The sequence below is a fragment of the Lactuca sativa genome, chromosome 9 (assembly GCF_002870075.4).
Source record: "Lactuca sativa cultivar Salinas chromosome 9, Lsat_Salinas_v11, whole genome shotgun sequence".
NCBI classification, from domain to species: domain Eukaryota; kingdom Viridiplantae; phylum Streptophyta; class Magnoliopsida; order Asterales; family Asteraceae; genus Lactuca; species Lactuca sativa.
The window spans coordinates 3,510,448-3,517,102 of record NC_056631.2 but is presented as its reverse complement, the minus strand read 5'-3'; positions in this window follow the sequence as shown (position 1 = coordinate 3,517,102).

Genomic DNA, 6,655 nt, shown 5'->3' with positions numbered 1-6,655 from the left:
TTCTTCCGGGGAGAGATCTGGTTTCAAGATCTATGAACAAGAGAGATCCCTAAATCTCCATTTGAAAAAAGAGATGAAGAGATAAGGCGAAGCCAGCTGAAGGAAGGGCGCTAACGAGCAAGAAAACGGATGCGCTAACGCGCAACGGCTTTCCTTTCTCTGATAGAGGATCGCTTCTTCAATTCAAGTTCAGCTTGCTGCTTTTCATTTTGATAGGAGTAGGTGCTTGCTGCTCGCTCGCTGTCTACTAAATGAGCCTTTACTGCCCGCCCGACCCCTCTCTTAAATCTTAAGTAAAGTTCAGTCAAATCAATGAAGTGAACAGCCCAACCTCTTTGTTTGTTTCACCTAATTCGGAAAGAGAACAATAGACTTGCAACTATAGTCTAGGAAAAAGCTTCTCTTTGATAGCGGTCATAGGGGAGTTCAGAAAGGATCTGATCGTAGATAGAGACTGAAACCTGTGCGGGGGTAGGGGCGGATGTAGCCAAGTGGATCAAGGCAGTGGATTGTGAATCCACCACGCGCGGGTTCAATCCCCGTCGTTCGCCCATCAATAAATGGACCATTTGTTACGGAGACAGAAGACAAACCTAGAAAGCTTTTTTTCTGCAAGTCATCTCGAGGCTTCAAACGCATCCAAGCAATTGGTATCCGATTGAAGCATAGAAATAGATTCGCGTCGCCTACTTGCTGAAAGCACAAATGGAATGGCCGATCATGAATTCTATGAAGTTTTTAAGACCTTCACTTTTGACTTCATAATGAATTAAATGAACCCCCGGATGAGGAGCAAATCTCCCCTCCCTTTTACTAAACCATGGGGAGCCCCTAGTAGTTTACCGGACAAATTGAGTTGTCGTGACGAGACCTTTCTTAGTGGAAGATCGGAATTCTCTTCATCACGAGACTGATCGGATCAGACACCCGAGAGACCTCCACAATTGAGTAAGTAAGAGGACAACAAGCAAAGAGTTATGCTTTCATTTCTTTGTTGAGATTGAAATCAAGTTCTTTAAAAAGGGGGTAGGTATAATGAACGCAGGCCAAGTCAAGAAAAGGGCTTCCTTACTTTTAGTCTTAATTACTAGTAGTTTGAAGCGAAACCGGTTTTTTTTGGCACTCGGTTCCTTCGTCTTAAGTAAAGTTCAGTTGACTTTTTTGATTCGGAACTCTTAGTCGAGCTGATGGCGAGATCTTTTTTTTGTTCGAGGTCCAAGAGGAAGAAGAGAAGAGGAACCCCCGCCCAATGGTGCTTTTATGAAAGTACGGTCACCGGTGGCTAATACCTTCTCGACACTATCGAACCTGAAATCCACTCTCAATCGCTCTTTTTAGTTGGTGGGCAAGGGTTGCCCAATTTCTTAGCCGATACCGGGACGTCTTTGCTTGGTCATATAACGATACGCCAGGCTTAGATCCAGTCCTAGTAGAGCATAACTTTAATAGAGGTCTAAAAAGAAAGTCTCCAAGCTCCATCCCGACTTGGAGTTTTCAAAGAAAAAAGGAAAAAGCGGCCCGCTGAATTAGGACCTTGGATTATTCTGATTGGATCTCTAACCGTCCCCGTACCGAAAAAGGATGGGAAGGACTTTTCTTTTAGAAAGCTAAACTAAATCAGGCCTGTCCCAAGGACGATTTCCCACTCCCAAATTGAGATGTCGGGGTAAAAAACGCTGTCATTTATGGACGGTTTATCAGGATACAACCAAAGACGGTTGGCCGAGAAAGACCAAAAGAAGACTTCCTTCATCACGGGGCGGGAAACCTTCTGTGCAAAGGTCATGCCATTCGGCTCGGCCTAAAGAATGCCGGAGCAACCTACCAGAGGGCTATGACAGCCATCTTCCATGAGATGATGCATAGACTATGTGGATGACATAGTAGTCAAATCCAAGACAAGGGTCAATCACATAGAAGTCCCCCCGATTAGTCTTCGAGAGGCTTAAAAAAGAAAAGAACACGGAGTGGTCAAATCAAACTCATGGGTTGGTTAAGCTGAGTAGGCGGTTGACTAGGCCTTTGCCTTGGCATATAGCCATGTTGGCCTTGATTTGGTGGAGACGGGCGAACCCGCTGAGACTGTGGTAAGGTTGCCTGAGGTGGTGGAGCAAAAGATACCTGCATACCCTGAGTTGATTGGGGAAGAGCTGGTTGTTGCAACATTGGTACGTAGGATTCCGAGAAGAAAGAGGCGAGCGCATCGAAGTTAGAGAAAGGGCTCTCACAGACCCCTAATCTCATCCAATAAAAAGATATGGGATATGGCAGTCTATTGTCCTTCCAAGCTAAAATAACGAGTTCTTATTGCAGCAGGATTGTAGCGGTTGGCTTTCATGCAGGTAGCCGTAGCTTGAAGACGAGGGGCGGTGTGGTGTAAGGGTTATGGCGAGTCAAGCAATGATCGGAGAGGGAAGCTTATAGGCTAGCTAGGTTTTCTTTTTCACTGGCTTATGGTCTAAGGGTACCCTTTCCGCCTAACCATTGTTTAGAAAGTAAAAACAAGAATTCTTAAATTGTTTAGACTCAACTTTGTTCTTCGACTTCACTTTGTCTTCGTTTAGTCCAGTTCAAAGTTTAGTGCAACCATAGGACAATGGCATTTTCTTAGCTAAAGGTAGATCAGAAAATGAAAACTTGTACAAAAGCCCGTATTTCGCGACTGTAACAAATGCTTATCCGGTGCAAATCATTTATCCTACGCACGACGTCAACAAAACGAGGCATTAGAACCAAAGCGCAGGCAGGGAGAGCCGGGCCAACTACTAATTATTAACCGTCCTTTCAGTTGGGACTTTCAAGCAAGCCTTGCGAAGGCAGCCTTCTCGCGCATCAAAGACTTCATTTCCCGCAAGTGACCAACCGAAGCCATGCAATTTCTTATATTATAAAAGGAGTGCTAGAATGTCTTTTCAATTGTAGGGGCGCGTTAGCGCTAATATAAAGCAAAGGGCTTTTTCAGCTGGATCCAGAACGAATAGGAGATATATCAGTACGCCATCCACGGGACACCTTTCGTAGTGAGGGAAGTCCTCTGTTTTTAGGTTGACGAGCTACTTTAGTTTAGTTTCCGAAAAAAGCATAAAGCCCGGTATTTTCGTAAACGTAAAAGAGGGACGAATGACAAGGGACTTGAGTGACTCACCCTAATCAATAAGCGGGAGCAGGTATCGAGTGTTGTGAGGGCTTTTATTTGCGCGTTAAGGGCAGTTTCTGTTATAGCACTAGGAATCGGTGCCGTTAGTCTAAGCTAAAACAGAGGGGCTTTGGAATCCATTCCGTATTCCGTACGCTAGGAAGTCGATCTGAACTGTAGTTATAGCCTTCGCTTGAACCGAAGAGAGCGATGCGAACAGTTCAGGAGGCCGCAGATCAAACCCTTAGTTCAGTGCCGGGTTTCATAAGTACTCTCGGTCAATCATATCATTCTCCAGACGGGATGGGGTGTAGGCACGTTTATTGGAGCAGTTGGGAAGAACACCGACCTCTTTCTTTTTTCAATCGTTAGAAAAAGGAGCTTGGTCAGCCATGTTCCCTACGTACCCTATCGTTATTCCCATGATTCCCCGTTGCACCTATTCTCCGCAACCGTCGGTTCAGATCTATCTCGGGTATGGTCACTGCACTCCAATCGTTGTATCTCCAATCTCTGCCTCGGTTGGTGGCACCTATGGTTCTGAAGGTTTTTGATTCCAAGAAAGATAAAGAAAAGAAGAGGATTTATCCTCTAGTTGCGAAGGATACTGCTTACTACAGATTCGAGTGAAATGGCTGGTGGTAAGCGTGGTAAGGTCGCTGCTAACGAATGGCGGGTGCGTGGAGAATGCTATGGATTCGAGCTCCATTTCCCTCTCGGTACTTAGATCTTCCTCTAAAACGTCTCCCATTCCTCTTTCCTTTGTTCCGCCGACTACATTGATTGGATACCGCTAGGCCTGCCTACGCATAAAGTCTAAGGATTCTCCCATAAAGCCATTGAATTGCCCTTGGTTGTCCTACCTTAGATCTTATTCCCACCTTGTTCTATTGCTCTTTCTCGATGGGGCGCTAGACCTCATTCTCTTTGAGACGCTTATTCAATTGATAGTGGCCCCTCCTTACGTTACTTTAATTCGATGGGGAGGATGGGAGTAAGGAGCGGGTACGGGAGCTTGACCAGGAACAAGATAACGAGAAGTGGATTTGCCTGGGGTGGGCTCACTTTTCTGTCTTTTCCTCCCACGATTTAAGGATTGGCTAAAGCAACCTATCTTACTAATAAGAAAGTGGCTGCTAGTTGTAGCGCCCCTTTATAAAAATGATATTCTTCTGCGAGACTCCATCCAACCAAATCCCATTTTTGAAGGATGTATTCTCGGAAAACATCATCGCGAAAGCTTTCCGGTTGGAGGTGAGCTAAAATGGAATGACGGGGATTGAATGGCCTGGAAAGCTGGTAGGGTTTGGGGCGAGCTGTGGGCTACATTAGATATGGGTTGAAATGGCGAGAGCTGAGATGACGGGAAGAAGCAGATCCATCGAGAATCGAGGAATGACCATGTACTCCTTCCCTTACGGGGCTCATGGAGTAGCGTATTTCGAAAGAGGAAGATGGGGGGTGAGAAGCCATAGCAAGATTATATGCATTTCGGGCCTCAGTTTCTGCATCATGATCCACCTAATATGGGTATTGTGACTGGCATATGGATTTTTAGAATTGTTGGAAGGGGACTGATGTTGATTTATGAAGGCGAATATTGGATAACTGAAGTTAGGAGGATTGTAGAGTGACAAAGGAGCTACTTGGGATTGGAGGAATGCCGAACGCATTGCAGACATGCCTTTGGATATGGTTTCCGCTGATTGGATTAGTCTGACCATCATCTTCTCTAACCTAGTCAAATAAAGATTGGCATTCATCTCCATAGCCCTTTTTCTTTAGCAGTACAGGCCGGCTGGTCGGGGTTGTTTCCCCCCCGCTACCACAAAGATCACTGCCCAGCCACCGCTCGAGGGTACCTCTGCTCCCCAACTGAGCAAAATGGATCAAATTCGCGGGAAAGGAGAGATAAAAAAAGGGAAGGTTCTGCTGAGACTCAAGTTCCCCTGCCGGAGCTCCCCGAACCTGAAGTAGAAGTCGAGGGGCTGCTCAGTGAGAAGAAGCGTCAAATGATTCGGACAGTTGTCGCGCTGGCGGAGCAGGGAGCCTACAGGGAAGATTGGGGCAATGAGGAGTTCGACGATTAGCCCATCGACTACATCTATCGCTGAACCAACTTCCGAATCATCTACCGAATCGCATAATCAACCGGATCCACCTAAACCTAATAAATTTCCTCTAGACAGAATGAGGCTCTCGTTGAGAGATCCATTAGTGATTGGCCCACCCCTCCTGGCAAAGAAAGAAAGGCAGGTTCAGGCGATTGATCAAAAAAAGATTTCCTTCCCTTTCTTTATGACAGAGCAATTGAATGCAGTGGTGCAGGGCCTCTAAGATTATGAATAAGCTATTCATTTTCCGTCCTATTGAATAAATTCGGCATGATGGTAGTAGAGTAGTCGACCTGATCTCGCGCGCGGGCGGATAGAAATGCCTATAGATGAGGTAGGCGAGGCTAGCTTGCCGGCAAAAGGCGATTGTCTTTTGTTTGATGAGAACGAGAAGGGCAATTGACTGCAGGCCTCTTGGGTGGGGGCAACTGGAGGAAGACAGCACGGGGCAAAGCAAAGGGCAGAGCTTCGAGTGACTTTTTTCTTTGCTCTTTGACAGCCCGTCACTCGAAGCTCCTCTGTCACGCCCTAGCCGAGCGGTCATCGCCTGCACAAGCAAGAAGATTAGCTCCATCATTCCATTATTGTGCCGGCAGGCCTGGGCGAGCGAGGTAGGCTTAGATTAGAGGGAGGGGGACTGCGAACGTCCCATGAAGGGGGAACCATGCATTCCTCTCGGGTTGGGCTCTCGCATGTCCGGGGTCCGATCAGATCAACCAGCGACCGGTTTACGGAACAAGGAGTTAAGCAAGGGCCAGGAGATTGATGAAAGAAACTGGCCGAAGTCAGTGTTGTGTTCAACTCCGCGGTTGGAAGGATTGCTTTCTGCCGTCTGTCTTTTCCTTCTCTCTCTTCTCTTAGCAAAGTAGGCTCAAGTCAAACTTTTGGCTTGCTACAAGCTGGGCTCAGGGACTGCAGTCAGCCGCTTCCCCTGTAGTCGTCAGCTCGTTTTTGACAGATCCGATCGGGTGTTCATAATCTGGAGTAAAAGGATTCGAACCTTTGCATGCCGGTACCAAAAACCGATGCCTTACCACTTGGCTATACTCCATACGGCCTGTTTTGGACGGTAGAACGGGGAGAGGGGGAAGGGGGAAGCAGGGCTCGAAGAACGAGCCGAGCCGTGCAAGGACGCGGGGATATAGCAAGTAAGCAGAAAGGTTCTTTAGGACCGACTACAACAAGCTCACGACTCTAATAGAAAGAAAGGGTAAGCTCTCTGCTCTATTTGCTTGCAATGCTATGCCTATCAAAGTAGGCGAACGCTTCTGTAACCTTAGACTCGTTACGCTGTTCGACTGAACTCGTTGGCTCCACGTCCACCGAAAGTAGGTAACCTTCGTCACCGTTGGTTCCCGTAACCAAACCTTTCTTATCTTTTTTTTTATTATGTCTTTCTTTCTGA